Genomic DNA, 20,697 nt, shown 5'->3' with positions numbered 1-20,697 from the left:
AGATATATAGCTTGTTTTATCATAATCCTTCTGGAAATGGGGTTGGTCATTGCAGTATTCAGAGTTTGTAAGTTTTTTGAAAATTGTTTATCTTTATGATATTGTTATTGCAAAATTGCTCTGGTTCTGCTCATTTCACTTTGCATCAGTACATATAAGTCTTCCCAGTTTGGGCACAACAGTATTCCAACCCTTTCATATATCTTGAATCCAACCATTCCCCAAGTTGATGCACACCTTTTCAGTTTCTAATTCCTTGCTACCCTTAATAGAATGGCTATAAATATTTTTGTATATATGGTTTTTTTTGTTTATTTGATCTATTTAGGACATAGCAAGGAGTTTACAATTCTTTGGAGGAAGACAGCACACAAAAGGAATTTTAAGTGTGGGGACATGATTTAAAACAATTTTTAAAAATTGTTTTTAATTTATGGAAGCATTTCCATAACATAATAAAAAATATGGTTAAATATAAAACTACAAATCTATTATATACAACTTACTATTCTCTTTTAATATATAATAAAGTTATCATATAAAGTTCTTTTTTTTCCCTTCCTCTCCCTCTTAGATACTGGGTAGTCCCCCAGGAGTATATTTATAAGTAAAATTATTTTATACATCTATTTATCAGTACTTTGTCTGGATGCAGATAACATCTTCTTCATATGTCCCTTATAGTTAATTTGGAGGTTTGTAAAGTCAAATTAAGACTTTATTTTAGTCTTTTTTTTTTTTTTTTTTCTCTGAGGCAATTGGAATTAAGTGACTTCCTCAGAGTTGCATAAGTGTCTGAGGCCATATTTGAATTCTAGACTGGTGTTCTATCCGCTGTGCCATCTAGCTGCTTCTATTTTAGTCATTCTTAAAATAATATTGGTGTTATTGTGTGTCAGGGCTTCTTTAAACTTTTTCCACTCTTGACTCTCTTTTGCCCAAGAATTTTACATAACCCGGGTATATAGGTATGGAAAAAAGGTATATAAATCAAACATTTGTTGATAATAATTTCATGACCCTCATTTTGAGTTTTTCAACCCCATATGGGATTGTGAGCCATGATTAAGAAGCTTTGTGGTAAATATGATGTTCTCTTGATTTTTAAGACCAAACAACTTAGAGGGAAATGAATGCAGGTCAACCTAACCCTTTCATAAAATGGAGGCTCTAGGATTCCTGCCTCTACAGCTGGAGTGATAGGTTGTTCAAAGGTCAGAGCAGAGACTCTAGGTACTTAGGGAATTGGAGAGACAAATATGTAATATGTCTGTATTTGTAATATGTAAAGGCGATGTAGATAAAACTGTTGATTAGAAACCATTCATGGAAGATATTAATGCCAAGTTAAGAAATTTGTACTCTAGTCAGGAAATATCAGGCAGCCATTGGAAGTTTTGAAGAGTCAGAATGAGAGAGGTGTTGAGTGATCAGAGCTATGTAAAGGATGTGTAGGAAACACTTGACTTGAGATGGAAAGACTAGTTAGGAGAATGGTTGGTTGCTAGTACAGGTGATTTTTTCTTAGTTATATGGAAGTAATTACTAGAGCTATCTGATATTAACCTTTTTTAAAAATTTGAATAATACAAAGAAAAACTTGATAAATTCATATAAATGTCTTCTCTGATAGAACTGAGGTCATAAATGGTTTTGAAATTTCAGTTTATTGCATTGGACTGATCTTAAGGGGATAATATTCTCAGTATTCAGTTTTCCTATGAATCAAAGATATTTTTAAACAGTGTCCTCTGAAAGCATGGCCTAGTGGCTGAAGTTCCTTTGGTCAACATGAATTCAATACTTCTTATATCCTGCAGGGTTTATTATCCTCCTTTGACAGATGATATGTATTTGAGATAGAGGCACAGAATTTAACATTTTTCTCTGTAGATCTGTGTTAAAAGCTTTGTGGGACCCCAGAAGCTTTTTTAAGCTAATACCTTTTTAAAGGTTTTTTAAGAAGTGGGATTGTTTTGATTTAGATATTGTATCTCCAATAGCAAAAATAATGCCTTTGGACATGGTAGGTGTTTAACAAGCTAACTCACTTTTATTGTGATTTTATTGAATGTTCCTATCTGATTGGCCTTCTTAATTTTCTTTTATTTAATTCTTTAACTAAATTCATTTATTTATTTAAATTTATTAAATTAAACCTTATTAACTTTATTTATTTATATATTTATATATTGGCCTTCTTTAATTTTCTTTTATTCAGGCTGATATTTAAAGTTAATGTGAAATTCTGGAGTATTACACTAGCTGGACAGTTGGAGGAGAGGTTGTCAAGAGTGTGATGTGTAGGGTTGGGTTTAGTGAATCTGATTTGACAGGGTAGGGTAGTGGAAAGAGCTCTACATTTGGAGCCCACAAAGTCTGGCTTCAACTGCTAGTTTGACTACTTATCATTTTTGTAATCTTGTGTAGGTAACTGTTTTTCTTAGCCTCAATTTTTGTACATGCTAAATGAGGGATTTGTATCAAGTGGTCTTTTTAGAGAGTCCCTTTCACTTCTATTGAAAATAAAATTGTTCAGGCTTCGGGATGAAATATAGCTGAGTCAGTATATGAACACATAGGTTCTCTGATTCTCATATTCATTTTATAGTATTTTTTTGTTTGTTTGAAATGGCATTTCCTTGGATATTTCTGGTTATTTTGAACCTGTCATAAATCTTGATCCATTTTAAAATTTAGTTTAAAAACACCTATTTCCCCTGATGTTGGTAAGGTTTTATTATGCAACACATCTGAGATGATTTGCTTTAGATCACTCTACTCAGTAATCCTAAGGAATGGTTTGTGATTTGGCTGAAAAACTAGTTTGTTTTGACTATTACTGGTTTTTGCTACGAGCTATCTGAAATTATTTAAAGTGCTCTCTGGGCCTTAAAAATTATGTATTTCTGACCATTATTATTATTCCATGGCTATTATGGTGGTTTTCCAGTGCTGCATTAGAACCTGCTAGTATTTTAGGGCTCTTGAGATTTTTACCATTTTTTTAAAAAATTTATTTTATTATGTAGTCTTTGAAGTTTTCTTCTTATAAAATAAGATAGCAAGGACATCTTGGAATATTAGCAAGGAATACTGCTCTTGTTTTCAAGTCCATTAGAATTTTCTTTTTAGTTGGAGGAAAAAGCCTAAAGTAGAAAGAAGAGTTGTTAAGTGTCCTTCCCTATGCTGTCATTTGTCTATACTTGGCCAGCTAGGTTGCTGTGATCCATATGAAACAACTTAATGTTAAATTGTACTAAAATTAAGTGTAAGTATAGTCAGTTTTCCTTTAATTTTTCTTTTATCTCTTTCCTAGGCCATTTGGGCCTTTTCACCTATGGTTGTAACCTGTTTTTTTGAGGAAAGAAAAAGATTCTTTCCTCAGAAAAGATCTGGTGCATTTCTCTCAAGCAGTTGTGAAAGATTGTAGGTCATTTGAATCTTTTATTTTTTCTTTACTCTTTGGTGGTTCTGGGTCCCTAGAAAGTCATGGGATCTATTGATCATCCTTTAAACTCCCCCTCATTGAAAACTTCTGAGTTCTGCTCAGGTTTGTTTGTGGGTTTGGGGTGTGTGTGTGTGTGTGTGTGTGTGTGTGTGTGTGTGTGTGTGTGTGTGTGTGTGTGTGTGTGTGACATGGCTTTGTTTTAGTTATAAAAATCATTGGTAAAATTGTTTTATGATTGAGGCATATTTATTCACAGTTCTGCTGGAAGGTATCTACTTGTTAAACCATGAATTATCTGTATTGATTGGATTTGGAAGACTAGTCATGAATTTTTCTTGTTTGGGCCAGGCTTTGGGTGGGGGATACAGAGACAAAAATGAAATGGCTTATTATGTATACATAAATATAAAATGAAAAATAACAACAATAATGGTAATAATAACTAGGATTTTATATATCACTTTAAATTTTGCAAAGCATTTTATAAATATTATTTTATTCTCACAACACCTGGGAAATAGGTGGAACTGTTAGCTAAGGAAACTGAGACAGAGAGGTTTAAGTGAATTTTCCAGTCAGATAGCTAGTTTCTGAGGCTTTATTTGAATTCAGATCTTCCTAATTCTATGTCCAATGCTGTAAGTAAAGACAGTTCTTGAGGGGAACACCAGTAGTCACCAAATAGATAAAGAAAGTATGATGGGTTTGATATTATCTTGAATAATTTTTTTGGGGGGAGGGGAATTCTAAATTTGTTATTTTTGCCATGTCCCTTTTCCCTTTGGTTCACAGGTGGTTAAACTAGTTTGTATATACACAGTTATATGTACAGAAACACCAGCCTGTATAATAGAATCTCTTATATCTGGATTTCATGTTTTTATATACACAAAGAAAAGTTGTTCAGTAAGCTGGGACAGCTGCAACCTCTCCAAAATCCTTTTGCTCCCTGTACAAATCCATGTTTGTATTATTATTATAAATAGCCAGAGGAGAGGGTCAAATAAGCAGTTATGCAGTTTTATGTAGCTAGAGGGAAGAGTAAGTAAATTTTTGGATAAGCAGAGGCTAGATGAAAATATTTTTATGTTTGTACATCTTTTTGTATTTGATCTTTATTGCATAGTCAAGTAAAACCAGATTCCCTGTTGGCCAAAACTAAAAAATACATGTCACATTCTGCACCTTTCTGACAGGAAATGAGTGGACTAGAGTTTTTAGCTGATAATTTAGGAGTCGAAGTTAGTAGGTGTCTGTCTTTTAGGTCATATGAATCCGTGTTTCTGAGAAGTTTTGAATAAAGACTTTTTAAAATTGTTTCAAACATTAGTTTTTATCCTCTCCTCTTCTAACCCTATGGGGGAGGGAACATTTGTTTTGCCCTTAAAATACTGCTGGGAGAGGTGGAGATGGAAATGGAGAGTCACCCTGCTTTAGCCATTGGCGCAATCTCTCTGTTTTAGTTGTTTTTATTTCTTTCAACTGATGGACATTGGTCTCTTTAGAGGTCTTTTAGAATCCTTTAGAATCTTCCTTTCCCCCCTTGTTATACTCCATTCTTTTTTCAAACTTGCTTGCAAACTATTGAGAAAAAGCTTGCACTATTTAGAAACAGAAGGCAAATTAAAAAAAAAAAAAACTAACTCATAGAGGTTATATACTATTTTTAATAATCTCATAATTGAAAGGAAAATTATCTTGAATTAAAAGTAAGCTTTAAAGTTAGAAGGCTGGCTTGAATTTGTAGGTTGTGCCATTACTGTTTTGTGATGGATGCATTCATTCTGACTTAGACTATGCTTCTTTTCTTTGGCTTTTTAGTTGGTCAAAAATTCAGTAGTCAATAAATAATAATTGCCTAATATGTTTTCCTTGACCTTCACCCCAATCCATTCATTTCTCAACAGTTGAACATTTTCATCATTTCCAGTTTTTTCATTATTACAAATAACACAGCTTTAAACAATTTTTTAAAGTTAATTCCACACTGAATAATAGATGTTGCCAAGTTAATAATTCTTGCCAGAAACTGCAAATTTATAATTCAGAAAGAATAATATGAGACAGCCAGATAGTGCAGTGGACAGAGCACTAGCCCTGGAGGCATGAGGACCCAACTTCAAATCTGGCCTCGGCCACCCAACACCCACCAGTTGTGAGATTCTGGGCAAGCCAATTAAATCTGATTGCCTAAAATTTTAAATAATAACAATAATCCCTTTTTAGACTGTAACACTTTTCCGTTACCATCTAGCCATTAGATTTTCATAATTCTTAACTTTTCCCAAAATTGGTGGAAATGATGTAGTGTCATGTAATCTGAAGGAAATTTGGAGAATATTTAACCATATCTTAACAGAGCATGTCCAATTATAACCATTAAGACTGAAGACTAACAGCATTGGAAAATTCACTACCTTCCAGGATAATCTCTTCTACTACAGGATAATTCTATTTGTTGAGTTTTTCCTTTATTGGGTTTGACTCTGCTTCTAGACAACTTCAAATCATTTTTCCTGGTCCCTCTGGAACTACAAAGAACAATCTTTCTATCCCATTGTCTTTTGTTGTCTTTTTTGTAAGATTTTATGTTCCAATTTTTTCTCCCTCTCCCTTATGTGATATAGATTATATACATATAATACTTTTGAACTTATTTTCATATTTGTCACTTATGCAAGAAAAATCAGATCAAAAGAGGAAAAACATGAGAAAGAAAAAATAAACATTCAGAAGGTGAAAATACTATACTGTTATCCACATTCAGTCTCCAAAGTTCTCTCTTTGGATGCAGATGGCATTTTTCATCCCAAGTCGATTGGAATTGTCTTGAATCACTGCATTGATTGAGAACTAAGTCTATCATAGTTGATCATCACATAATTTTGCTGTTATTATGTACAATATTCTTCTGGTTCTGCTTACTTTACTCAGCGTCAGTTTATGAAAGTCTTTCCAGGCATTTCTGAAATCAGCTTTCCCATCATTTCTTATAAAACAATAATATTCCATTAATATTCTATAACTTATTCAGACATTCTCCAACTGATGGCCATCCACTCATTTTCCAATTCCTTGTCACTTCAAAAACAGCGGCAAATAAGCCTTTTTTGCACATGTGGGTCCTTTTCCCTTTTTTTATAACTTCTTTGGGATATAAATCCAGGCATACTACTGTATGCACAGTTTTATAGAATAATTGGATCAGTTGGTGTCCCAGTATTCCCATGCCCCTACTATATTATCATTTGCTATCATTTCAGCTAATCTGATAGGTGCGAATTTGGTTTAATTTGCATTTCCTCAGTTGTTTTAATTTGTATTTCCCTAATCAATAGTGATTTACAGTATTTTTTTATATGACTATAAATGGATTTAATTTCTTCATCAGAAAATTATTCATATCCTTTTGATGGTTTATCAATTGGGGAATGACTTATATTCTTATTAATTTGACTCATTTCCCAAATACTTTGGAAATGATGCCTTTAACAGAAATCCTGGCTGTGAAAATTGTTCCCCCAGTTTTCTGTTTTCTTTCTAATCTGGTCTAGGATGGTTTTGTTTGTGTAAAATCCTTGTAATGTAATCAAAATTATTTGTTTTGCATTTCATAATGTTTTGTAGTCCTTTTTTTGGCTATGAATTCCTTGACAGGTAAACTATCCTTTGTTCTCCTAATTTGCTTATAATATCACCCTTTATGCCTAATTATAAACCCATTTTGATCTTATCTTGGTATAGGGTATGAGATGTCAGTTCATGCTAGTATTTGCCACACTTATCCAATTTTTCCAGAAATTTTTGTCAAATAGTGAATTCATATCCCAGATACTAGAGACTTTGTGTTTATCAAAGAGTAGATTACTATAGTTATTGATTATCGTGTCTTGTACATCTAATGTATTCCATTGCTCCAGTACTCTTATTTTTTACACAGTATCAACTTGTTATGATGACTGTTGCTTTGTAATAGTTTTAAGTTGTACAGCTAGGCCACCTTCCTATCTGAATAATTTAAATGTTTTTGCTAATACTTGCTGATTGCTTGTTAAATTCATACATTTAAAGGTATCTTAAAACCCACACACTGTCTGTTTCCTCATTCTACTCTATTCTGTCTAAGTGATTTTACTTCAGTTTGATTTGATTCTTGTTCTTTGTCATTTCTACTTCCAGAATTAAATAAAAAAGACTCTGTGTTGACAGCTCTTTATAAACTAACCTTCTTTGATCCTTCCAGCCTTCTTTCTTCTTACTCCTTGCCCTACTACATACTAACTTTATAAGTTGCAGATAATGTATTGCTCTGCATTGGTAGAGGGATCACCTATTTCATCTGAGAATACCATATTAATGAAATCATGAATCTCATCCTTCTGCCTTAGGTGTCAGGTACCTGTGTAAGAACTGAAAGTAAAGATGCTTATTCTAACCATCCAATACATAATAATAGTAGCCATTGAGTATGTTTACAGTAGTCATAACTTAAAACCAGGTTGTACAATTGGCTTATTTTCTGCCAGATAACACGAAGAGAGATGTTCTCATTGAGCTTCTCCACAAATATCAGCATCCCAGTAAACTTGAAAACTTGTTGAGTATTAGCTGTGTTTAACAATTTGGGGAGGAGGCTTTGCACCTATGAATGTGGTATTGTGATCATGTGGCAAAGTTACATGGCTTTTGGCATTCTGGTGTTGCAAGATGATTAATAATGCGGATCCTATCTCTCCTAACCCTTTGGAATAGCCAATTATCTTTTATTTATTTAATTTTAACTTGGTCCTGGGAAGCAAGTCCAGACCTGATGTTTTTGCTTATTCCAGGAAACCTTTTAGTTCAACCTGAAAACCTAATGCATTGTAGATTTTTTGATAAGGCTGCATATAGAATGATTGTTGGACCACCTCTGTTCTTGACTTATTTCTCCCTCTTGTGGAGCTTCTTGAGATTCCTTGCTGTTGCATAAATTGCCTCTGGCCCCAGTTTAGAGCATATATTTTTAACCATTTATATATTTATATAATTTACATGTATAGATACTACTAGGGAGGTAAAATAGCATAACAAACATTAAGTGTTGGGGATACAAAGATATGCTAGGCCATGCTCTGTTTTTATGATGCGCCTTTTTCTTTTATGTCACCTCCCACTGATTTTTACATTCAACCATTGGACCTTTGCTTGTAACAAACAGGTTATAAGGTCTGCAGATCAGAGTTACACATTGTCTACAAATGCATGCATTGTTCTACATAGGAATGAAATTGTGATTGGTCACTCACTACTTTGATAAGATTCTTAAGTCTTTGAGTATTGTTTTTGTTTGCATTTATTGTGGTCATTGAGCAAATTGTTCTTCCGACTTTTTATATCTTTCTGCATCAGTTCATATGAGTCTTCCAGACTTTATCAGTATTCTTTATATTCATTATTTTTATTATATTCAGATAAGAGTTTGATCAGGTATCTATTTCTAGTTTTTTTTCTACTACAGAAAGAGCTTAAAATCTATTTTTGTATATATGGGATCTTCCTTTGGATCTTCCTTTCTATTTTGTCCTCTAATTTATTGTGTGTATAGTGATGGGAGTGGTGAAATAGGACAAAGTATATGTTTGGGAAGGTTGAGAGTTCAGGCAAAGTATTATGAGGAATTTAGAGTTTGGGACCTAGTCAGGAAGACCTAAATTCAAATTTAAACTCATACAGTTAGTAGCTCTATGACCCTGTACAAATCACTTAATCTGTTTGCTTCAGTTTCTTTATCTGTAAAATACACTAAATGGGATTATAGAGAGTTGGGTAGGACTGAAACCACTAAACAGCAATTACAAGATCCTTTTTGCTTGGGGACAAGATTGGGAGATAAGACCGGAAGGATTAGGGGAAAATACTTGACTGAGGGAACTATTCATTTTCTTTGAAATAAACTATGTGTTCTACTCTTCAGACTTTTCTCAAGCTGTAACTTCTGTCCAGAAGGGGCATCCTTTATACCTGTTACATTTTCCCCTATTTTGAAAGCCTGATTCAGCTATTACCTTTGAAACCTTTCCTGATTCTATCTATTGGGATTTCCTTTGACCACTTTGACCACATTTGTTTTGTGACTATTTGATATAGTCAGTGACAACAATTTTTTTTTTTTCCCTGAGGGAAATGTAATTAAGTGACTAGTCAGGATCACACAGTAAGGAAGAGGTATGAGACTGGATTTGAGTTCAGGTCCTCCTACTTCATTTGCCATCTAACTCCTACAACAAGCATTTTTAAGCATCTGGTAAGTATTTATTGGGTATTTACTGTGTGTCAAGTCTACTCAATGTAATATTGAGTTGTTTTTGTATTTTTGTGTGTTATGCAAAAATCCAGTGTTCTCTAAATTTTGGATATCATTCAGAGACAGTACTTCATTGAATATTTGTTGAATTAAAATGAAGAAAATAAGGAGGAAGAATGTAAATTGGAGGGTAGATAATGGAGATTCTTGCATACTATTGACAGGAGATGATCCTTGATTTGGTAGATTCTAGGGAGCTCCTGGAGGTTTTTGTGCAGAGGAATGAAATGATTTGAGCAGCATATCAAAGATCTTAGAGGGATGACTTAGGAAAATTTTGTGGATGAGCACATATTTTGTTAGAGTCAGGAAGATTAGTTAGGAAACACTTATGATACTATAGATGAGAATCATAGAATCGGTTTTGGAAACAATTTTGTATGCCATCTTATTCAACCTATATCAGAACAAAAGTGATCATCATTATATACCTTATGTTGGTCATCCAGCCTTGGTTTGAAAATCTTTAGGAAGAAGGCACTCTCTTTCTTCAAAGACATCCCGTTGTAGTTTTTGAAGGCTTTCCTTGTATTTATCTCTGTCTGTCTCCTACTTCTAGCTTAGTCCTCAAGGCGAAATAGAACAAAATCAAGTCTCACTTTAACATGACAACCCTTCAGATAGTTGAACAGAGCGTCAGTTTCTTCAGCTATTCCTCATATGTTATTTGCATTGTACATTCTCAACTATAATGCCTGAAACTTAACACAGTTTTCCAATTTGATCCAACCAGAGCAAAACTCTCACCTCACTTTTTTAGTCCAGAAAACTAATTCTCTCAGCCTTGGAGTCAGAAAGACCTGACTTCAAATCTAGCCTTTGACACTAGCTGTGTAACCCTGAGCAGAAACCTGATTGCTTTGCCAGAAAAAAAAGGAGAGGGAGTAGACATATAGACTTTGGAAACTGATTAGATGTTGGGAGTAAATGAGGGTGAAGATGACTGAAATTTGTGAGCCAGGGTGAATGTGACTATATCAGCAGACATAAAAGGTGAGGTAGAGGGGAAAGGCATGTTGAGATTTTGATGTGTCTAGTTCGAGGTGATATTGGGAGATCTATGTATTTTATATGTGTACACGTACATGTATTATATGAAAGTGTATAATATGTATTAAAGTTATAACAAAAAATATGGCAAAAGGAACATGTATGTCAGGTAATCCTACCTTCAAAAAAGAATTTGAAAAAGGCACAAAGGAGTTTCCTAAGAAAAAATCCTTAGGATCAGATGGCTTTACAGATGCATTTTATGAAACTTTTTTTTTTTTTTTTTTTTTTCTTTCTGAGGCTGGGGCTAAGTGACTTGCCCAGGGTTACACAGCTAGGAAGTGGTAAGTGTCTGAGATCAAATTTGAACTCCGGTCCTCCTGAATTCAAGGCTGGTGCTCTATCCACTGCGCCACCTAGCTGCCCCTTTATGAAACATTTTTGCAGTACTTGATAAACTATTTGAAAAAATTAATGCTAATAAGCTAAAATTAGATGAACTTGCCAAATTCTAGCATGAAGCTGGAGGAGAGTGTAGGAAAGATAGGGTTATTTTATTGGGTCAGATACTACAGAGATGTCAGAGATGGAAATAGAGCAAAAGCCATTGGATTTAAACAATAAGAATGTCATTAGTACCTAGAACAATTTCAATAGACAAAATAGAAAGACAAATTTCATGTGAATTGAGGAATGAATAAATAGTTAGTGTTATCTCATCTTTATAGAATTTTGGCTAAGAAGGAGAGGAGAGGACAATAGTAGTTTGAGGAAAGTTTTTTTTTTCCTTTTTTAAAGTATAGGGGAAACCTGAAAGTGCTTTGTAGGCTAACAAAAACTGAACTGTTACAATTCCTCTTCTTCTAAACCATCTTCTTCTCTCCATATCCTCACTCTCTGGCTTCCATTTACTCAGAAAGAAGCAAATCTTATAGCCAATATCTTCACTAGTAAGTATTCATTCCCTCATAATGTTTAGTTTCTAATTTTCTGAATCACAGTTTTTCCATGTATAAAATGAGTGAGTTTTAAAACCAGTGAGGCCCTCTTAGTTTATATGACTTTTTTGGAGTCTGTTCATTAAAGATAGCCTTACTATTAATAGCATAGAAGAATAATTAGAGAATATATATCATTCTGTTACATTTCAGTTGGAAGCTAATTGTTTAGCAAAGGAGTTTCTCTCACTTTATTATTATTGACTATTATAATTTAAATTGCATTCAGATTACCCAGCCCTGGCACATGGCCAAGTTTAGTTAATGTTTTCATATTCTATGATCCAAGTATAAAACTTGACTAAGAGCATTTAGTTTTTAGAATAGTAGTACAAATGGGTAGATGTTTGAACATTTTAGTTATCTTTTTTCAGTCAGTAGGATTATAGAATGTTTTCTGTAGGGTTTTAGAGTGATGAGAATGTTTCAGAGGGTTTAGAATTTTAGAAAATTTTCTTTTTACCTCCATAAGACCAGAGTGACCTTTTTATTTGCATGAACTTTTTTTTTTGTACCCCACGGATATAATATGTGTACTTTGAGTGTAGTCAGGGCCTGGTACTAATTTGGTATGAACCAGTAAGCAAGTAAAAATTTATTAAGTATCTGCTAGTATTTGACTAGTTTAGTTCACCTGTCCTAGATGCTGAAGATACAAGAATGAAGTGGTCCCTATTTAAAATGTGCTTGTATTCTAATGGGAGGAACAAGAATATTTTTCAGCATATGTAGCATAAATATAAAGCTTTTGTGTGTGTGTGTATTGGTGTCATTAAATACAAGGCACTGTTCAAGAGTCCTTAATTGTCCAAAACTAGCATTTTGGAGATTTAGAGATTTCTTTTAGATGATGTCTGAGCTGTCATCTTTTTTTTTTTTTTTTCCTTTCATTTTATTTATGTGGTAATTTGTTTTTATTTTAAAATTTGGTCGGATTTTTATTTTCAATTCTTCACAGTGCAATCAGTTGTAAATTGGCATTATAAATTGTAGGGGCAATGGTAATTTAAAATTCATTTTATAAATTCATTTTGAATTTAAATACAAAAGAAAAAAATAAAGGAATATTTCTTTGTACACAATTAAAGGGAGAATTTTATTTAAAATAATGAATTTCCATTTCAGATTGTTTATTTAAAAACAACTACATAACAAAAAAAAAATCTCATTGTAAGCTGACCTGTTTTCTTTTTCTAAGTTTATTTTTGATTTCTGCAATGCGTTGTTTTTTTCCCCCCTTTCTTTCTGTCCATGCCGCTCTAGATAAAGTTACAAATAAACACAAATATCCCTGTGTATGAAATCATACTATAAATACTTTTATCAGTTCTGTCCCTGGCTTGGATCTGAGCTGTTTTCTTAAAGAATGAGATAGTGCTTTATGAAGTTGTTTTTTTTTTTTTTTCTTCTTAAGGACAAATATAGAATGTTTGAATAAAAGAAATCATTTATATGCCCTCTACATATTTAGTGTCGTTTTGGACTATTTACAGATTTTTTAAAAAAAAATTGTGTTACCTTTAACTTGGTTTGGTCATCAGGCTTTTTGTATTTAAGAAGGTTCAAGTTTGGTTAAAAAGAGAAATCTAGAAAAAATAAGGGCTAAAAATCTTTTTCCTATTAATTTTCAAGAATATGTCCCTAAATTCTTAACGCAAATTTTTTCCCTCCAATTTTACAACATTTTAAACATTTCAAGTTTTGGCATGTCTAAAATTAACTTCACCAAACTAATACTGTGTTTCTTCCAAGTAAAAGAAACCTTATACAGTATGATTTTTTTTAATGTTAAAATATAGGGTGTTTGTATATTATTTCCCCCAAATGACTTATTAAAATTATGTAATGGAAACTTTAATGTAAAACTAAAATATTATTAATTTTCTTTATAATTAATAACTGTACACAGGCTGAATACAATAAGATGCAATGGTTCTCAAAGGATAAAATGTTGGAAGTAATGGTATTTCAGATAAATAAAAATTTATAAATAAATTTTGCTTATCTAAAACATGCATGGTTACTATAATATTCATAAAATAGACCATATTTGTTTAATTATGTCTTTGTGCTAACGTTAACACTAGCATATACTAGAACTGGAAAGTACTTAAAAGAGTATCCATTGTGGGATACTCTTATTTAAAGGAAACTACATTGGCTGATTTTCTTGGTGCACCCAACATAAATAATCTTCATTTAATCATTTACTTACTCATTTAATCCCTGATTCTTCACTGAAAGAAATACTAGTTCAGATATTCATGAAAGATTGACCGAAGTCTTTTTGGTATGGAGTCTATTCAATATGTTTAAGGTTACTGATTAAAACTTCACACTGATTAAAGCTTTGGGGAGAAACCCTTTCTCTCCTCCTCCTCCCCCCTCTTTTTTCTACTGGGTGATTCAGTTTGTCTCCATAGTTAGGCTGCAAGGAATGCAGATAGGTAGTTTCTTAGGTGACTCACCTCCTGATGACTCCTGTTTTCCATCATTTTCTGGAATATATCTCTTTAGGATTATCACATGGAGAGGTTATAATATTTAGCAGTATATATAGCTAATATTAATTAATTATCCATGTGGAGGATTGGACAAAGGACAGTATGGGTAAATGGAATTTGTACAGATTATACAAAAATCTTGTTTTTCACTAAGATGTTTACACCCTTGTCCCATTAAACCTTTTTTATGAGGGCTGCTCACAATAAATTCACTTTATGAGAATTAGAACAGGGATCATCTAGATTTCAAGATTTACCTTTTTTTACTTTTATACAAGATTACCTTTTATAATATCTCCAGTGTGTCCTGCTTCACTGACTACTTTATATCTGACTATTTTTATAGAGACTTTCCTTTCTGTCTTTTTGGGAGCACCTAGCCATAGTGTACAAAGTATACATAATAGGTGCTTAAAATAGTGTTGATTGATTGATATAGTTCAACCCCTTCATTTTTCATATTAGAAAACTGAGGCGTCATGTTTATACAAATAGTAAGTATCAAGAACTGACGAATTTGATTCTAAAATCCATGAAGTCCTATCTTGTCATTAATAAAGGTTGCCTAGATGATGAGTCAAAAAACAGATCTTTTTAAGTTCCACCATAGAAATCTGCCTTCAAGTTAATATTGATCTATCGCCACTTTTGGGTTTATTTATTTATTTATTTTTTTTTTTTTTTTTTTTTTTTTTTTATAATTTTTATTTATTTATTTATTTTTTGAGGCTGGGGTTAAGTGACTTGCCCAGGGTCACACAGTTAGGAAGTGTTAAGTGTCTGAGACCAGATTTGAACTCGGGTCCTCCTGAATTCAAGGCTGGTGCTCTATCCACTGCGCTACCTAGCTGCCCCTGGGGGTAATTGACATTGAACCCAGTTAATTCTTAATCTTGGACACAAAAGCATCACTAAAAATTCTGCCCAATTCCTTATTGAATTATTTGTGCTGATAGAATTTCTGATGATAACCAGTCTTGTAACCCTGTCTAAAGAAAAGAGGGAAATGTGTTTATTCTGGCATGATTTTTCCTTTATATTTTTCCTCTCCATTATGTTTTTGAAGAACCCATATTGGTTGTCAGGAATCCACTCAAGATTTTGTTATATATTATGTATATATTAGAGTTATATTAATATTGATTATTTATTTATGTTGGCCTCTTTCAGTGGGCTCTCTTTCCATTGGTCATCTAGAATTATGTGATTGTATCTTCAAATCATTTTTCCCTAGTTAGAATTTTAAACTCTATAGTGAAAGATTTTTTTTGTTCAAGGGAAGGTTTTTGTCCAATTTTGACTACCTATCTCTCCATTGACAATGCTTTTATGATCCATTCCGGAAGTTTTCCTCATTACTATGGTTCTAATGATTTTTCCTTTCTTCCAAACTCCTTTTGTACTTAACTACACTGTATCTGATACTTAATTATGGACTGCAGTCTCCAGTTAATTGAATGTAGGTTAATCTTGTAAACCTAGGATGCCCATCTCCTTCTTCCCTCTTGTTTTTAGCTCCTAGAGGCCAGGGACCACTTTAGGCTTAAATATCTCCTTCATAGGACAACTTAGTATAGCCATTTACTAGGTGCTTCACAAAATAGAATACCTGCTAAGTAATTGGAATCTAGTCTTGCTCTTTTTTCCGGCTCTTCCCCTAGGGCTTTGAAAGTGGTTGAAAGGGGGCAGGTAGGTGGCTTAGTGGATAGAGCACCAGCCCTGAATTCAGGAGGACCAGAGTTCAAATTTGGTCTCAGATACTTAATACTTCCTAGCTGTGTGACCCTGGGCAAGTCACTTATCCCCCCAGCCTCAGGGGGGAAAAAAAAAAGTGGTTGAAGGAAGGATAATGTCTTCTTCAGTGTTTTCACCACTGGAAGAGAAGGAGTTGTATTAAGGGAATGGAAAACTTATTTTTGGATACAGCCACAGGCAAAAAGGAAAGACACAGGTTTATCTTGTAACTTTAATTTGTATTACTTCATTCTTTTTATTATGTATTGAGAAGGAAAAGGAGGGTTATTGCATAGTTTTGATTCTAGAAAAGTTTTGTTACTTGAATGGTTTCTGAGGACCTGGGGTTCTTCACACATATTGAAACTCCTCAGTATTTCTCCAATGTTGTATGGAAGAAAGGGAAATAAAACTCTTTAGTGTTTTTAGTCATGTAGTTCCAGCAAATCCTATAATAATGAGGGATATACAGGTCAATTTAGATGGATTTGCTTCTAGAGTAGAGAAAGTGATTTCTAAACCTGATTTATAGTCTCCATGTTGGTGATACTGGGTCTTGATTCTTTCATGCTCAGTGGTAGAGCATATAACTAGGTGGAGACCTTCCTTACTTATAAGTAGGTAGTAAAACAAGTTGCATAAGATTTTGTAGGAAAAAACTTTCCTTGGGTAGATGACTTTCTGCATGAAAATGGTGATATTGACAGGTTGGGGGGTTATTTTTCTTAACTGCTTTCTTTAAAGTTCCTTTAGTTGTTTGTAGTACATTGTGAGTCTGTGAAGTAAATTGGGTATGTGAAATCAAACAGCAGGTCTAGACTACTGTCCAATTCAAGAAATTGAAGGGACTGTGTTTGGGAGTGGAGGTAGAAGTAGGAGAGAGTGGGGGAAAAGTCTCCTTTCTTCTTTATGAATCTGATTACTATAATATATATTTTCCTTTATTTATATATGTGGTTTAAAAAAATTAAATAGCTCTAAGAAATATAACTGAGAAATGGTAGTTCTTTTTAAGGAAAAATTATAACACAAAATTTGAAACATCATTAAAGCTAAATGGGCATATTGTAAGACATCTATTAATTCTTAAATAGTTTGGTATTCAGAGAATTCTTATTTCTCAATGTGATGTCTTCAAAATACTTAAAAATTCACTTTTGGGGGGGTTAGGATGGATGAGTTATTTGTGTTTATTGACTTTAAGTCCTGTCTGGACATTGATTTTCTTAGTCTTTTTACAATTTAAGACTTTCTTGCTTGAAGTCTCACAATATTAAAGAATCCACTGCCTCAATTTCCCAGATGAAGAAACTCAAGCTCACGGTTAAAATAAGTTTTCTCATTAGTACACAGATATTTGAGTGTTCAAGATCTTCTTGGTCTAAAGGCAATTGTTATTTCCAATGGACCATGCTACCTTAAATATAGTAGGTTTTAACAATAATGTCTTTCTCAGGAGACCCAGAATTGCTTGTTTTAGAGGCTGGAAATGTAGTTGTCCTTTATGAACCCTTTTTATCTTAGATAATTGAGAGTTGACTCTTTAGTTTTGCTGTGGTTCAGAAGGAAGAGAGGGAGGAGAGAGAGGAGGTAGGTGGAGGAAGGAGGAGGAGAGAGGTGGAGGAGGAGGAGGAGGAGGAGTGAGGAGAGGAAAGAGAGAGAGTTAGGGGGAGAGAAAAACAGCATCTAGAGATTATATTGGGGAAGGGACATTACCATTTCTTTGTCATTATATAATTGCTCCTTAATTTGTTTAAGTACAGATGGGAGTGTGAAGTAGGCATTAATAGTTTTTTAGAGGGTATGATGAAATTCTCAAAACAAAACTAGTTTTAATTCATTTTAATTTAAAAGTTTATGTGGAAAAACACATTTTTAGTGGTTACAAATTGGAGGAGGAAATTGTGTGCTGTGAATTTGAAAAAAAATCAAGTAACCCTTTTTCTCAGAAGGTGCTGGAAAGGAAGAATTGGTGGAAATTTGGAGACATTCTCTTTAGTACCTAGAGAGAAAACTCTAGTTTTCTATTGGGTTTCCTTTTTTTTTTTTTTTTTTTTTTTTTTTTTTTTTTAAATAGAATTCAGTATTGACTTTATCAAGAGTTGGAGCTTCCTTTTTCTATAGTAAAAAATTTGGGAAGTTAAGAAAATTCCTCCCCCCACTTTTTTTTTTTTTTTTAAAATTTATTTTACTTTCAGTTTATGGAACAAAATAAGCATTTTCATAACGCAATAAAATAAAAAAGATGCATATGAAATTGCAGATATGCCATATATAATTGTTACTTCCAATTATACAACAAAATCCTTTTTAATCATGGTCTCTTTTCTAACTAGTTTGTCTCTATTGTTTTTTAATATACTCCTCTTTGAAATTTTTGTTACATTATTATAACATCCTAAAGCAGGAATGGGTAGGATTAACTAGAATGGGGAGAAAGGAGACTGCTATATGTGCTTTTTTTGTCCTTAGGGTAATATGCAGCCTCAGCAGGGCATGGAGGGAGTAAGCTTTTTTTTTTTTTTTTTTTTTAACTCAGTGGGAGATTAAATGGGCATGTAAAGCCCACATAACTAGCCAGTGTGTAATTTATACTTACCCTGAAGCTGTAGGAACTTAACACACACCCTTCTTTCATAAAACTTTCACAGAGTTTGTGCCGCACCTCCTCTCCCCCCATCCGAGAATGCTATTTTTTTTTGTCTCCATTTGGGAACCAGTACCCTGCAGGTGTGTAACCAAGTAGAGGTCATATGGGGTGTGGTAGAAGGAAGGATGATTGGTAAGCATATTCAAGAAAGCTTACTGTGTATGAGGTGAGTAATGTTAGATATGTAAGTTATAGGAAAACAATATTTTAAATTAGAAGAGTAATGGTGGTAGTGATGGTATTTTTCTTCTGCTTTTCCTCCTTGTCCTTAACATGACCACATTTTAAAAATAAAATAATAATGATGATAACTTGACATTTATATAATACTTTATAAAGTATTTTACATCGTATTATTTCATTCCACCACTCTTATAATAGTGATATTAATAACTTGACATTTATAAAACATTTCAGAGTTCCCAAAGCACTTTATATGAATTATTGCATTTGATTTGATTTTCACAACAGTCTTGTAAGATAGGTGCTACAAGTGTTATTATTTGAACTTTACAAATTATAGTATTTTAAATTAAGAAGTTGGAACAGACCTTACAAGTCATCAAATCCTATCATTATTTTACACATAAAGAAACTGACTCAACTGACTTGTCCAAGGTCATGGGATGGATGGGTTAGTTAGTAAGTGAGAGAGCTGGGATTTGAATTCAGGTCTTTGGGTTCCAGGTCCAGTACCTTTTACACTGTATCTCTGAGAGAAATTAACAGACTGCCTCTTTTGTGAACCTTTCCCATGAACTTCATAATTGAAACTATTTTCTAATTTCTTGAATTTTTCTAGGGAAGTTTATCTATCTTTTCTTTGCTCTATCTTGTAATATTAGCAGTACTTTTCTCTCTACTTCAATCCCACCCATTAGCATAGTGCAAAATGGGGATACAAATACTTTGTCTTCTTTCATCAACCAGAAAACTATTGCAATAGTCCTGGCCTGAAGTGAGAGAAGGCTGTACAGTATTAAGAGGAGAAAAAGGATCATGGCAATCTAGTTTTACTACTACTAACTATTGATATAATGATTTGAACTTTTTGTGTCATTGGGTCATGGATATGTTGTGAAAATATACTCTAAAAATGTATCCCTATTTTGCTTATGAGAAAGCTGAGGCTTAGAGAGATTAAGTGACTTGACCAGGATAAAATGACTTGCTGTCAGTAGCATCTAAGGACAACACAGAATATCGTGCCAAAATATACTAATTACAAACTTTTTCATGATCATTGTGGCACTCACTTGGATGAAGTGAGTTTAATGTTTAGGATTATTTCTGTTTCTCTGCTAATGTTAACTTAAGTCATTTGTGGTATCCTAGAATATGAAATACTATTACATGAGAGATTTCATAAGAGTTTAATCCATCATTTAGGAATTTTTAAAATATAACTCTTACTCTCCTTTTTTTAAACTCTCCTATTGGTTTACTAAGATTTGTCAGCTATAACTTCAGAATATGCTCTTCTTTATGTATTTTATATGAAATGAAATGATCTGAGATAGATGTGAAGCATTTGTTCGAGACTATTGCAGGACTTCAAAATCTGCAGGAATCATTGATGATTCTGTTTTATGACTGTTTCATGATGAGACTGTTTCAGGAATCATTGGATTCATTGGAATTAAAATACTATATAAATTCCTTCTATTACTATTACTGCTTCTCCTCCTTTTCTTACTACTACTACTATGCTTCCTCTTTTTCTTTTCCATCTTTCTCTTCCTCTCTCATCTTCCTTCTTTTTCCTCTTCTTGCCAGTCTACAACAGACTTTCATAACCTGTTTATTCATGGAGTATCATAATAGTCTTCCCTTTCCTTCTCCCCCCCCCCCCCCCCAGGCTGGCATTAAGTGACTTGTCCAGGGTGACACAGCTAGGAAGTGTTAAGTGTCTGAGACTAGATTTTTACTTGGGTCCTCCTGAATTCAATTGTCTGTGCCACCTAGCTGCCCCTAGTCTTCCCTTTCCAATCACTTTTATAATCTTTATGATCATTTTCTCAATT

At 33.3% G+C, this 20,697-nt stretch overlaps 1 protein-coding gene across 9 annotated transcripts in view; it reads left to right on the top strand.

The window, feature by feature from the left end:
* MAP4K4 (mitogen-activated protein kinase kinase kinase kinase 4) overlaps positions 1-20,697 on the top strand; it is a 239,599-nt gene that overhangs the window by 27,264 nt on the left and 191,638 nt on the right. The window lies entirely within an intron of this gene.

This window comes from Sminthopsis crassicaudata, chromosome 3, assembly GCF_048593235.1.
Source record: "Sminthopsis crassicaudata isolate SCR6 chromosome 3, ASM4859323v1, whole genome shotgun sequence".
In the NCBI taxonomy this organism is placed as follows: domain Eukaryota; kingdom Metazoa; phylum Chordata; class Mammalia; order Dasyuromorphia; family Dasyuridae; genus Sminthopsis; species Sminthopsis crassicaudata.
Note: the sequence above shows the minus strand (reverse complement) of the source record. Positions and strands in the feature narration are given on the sequence as shown.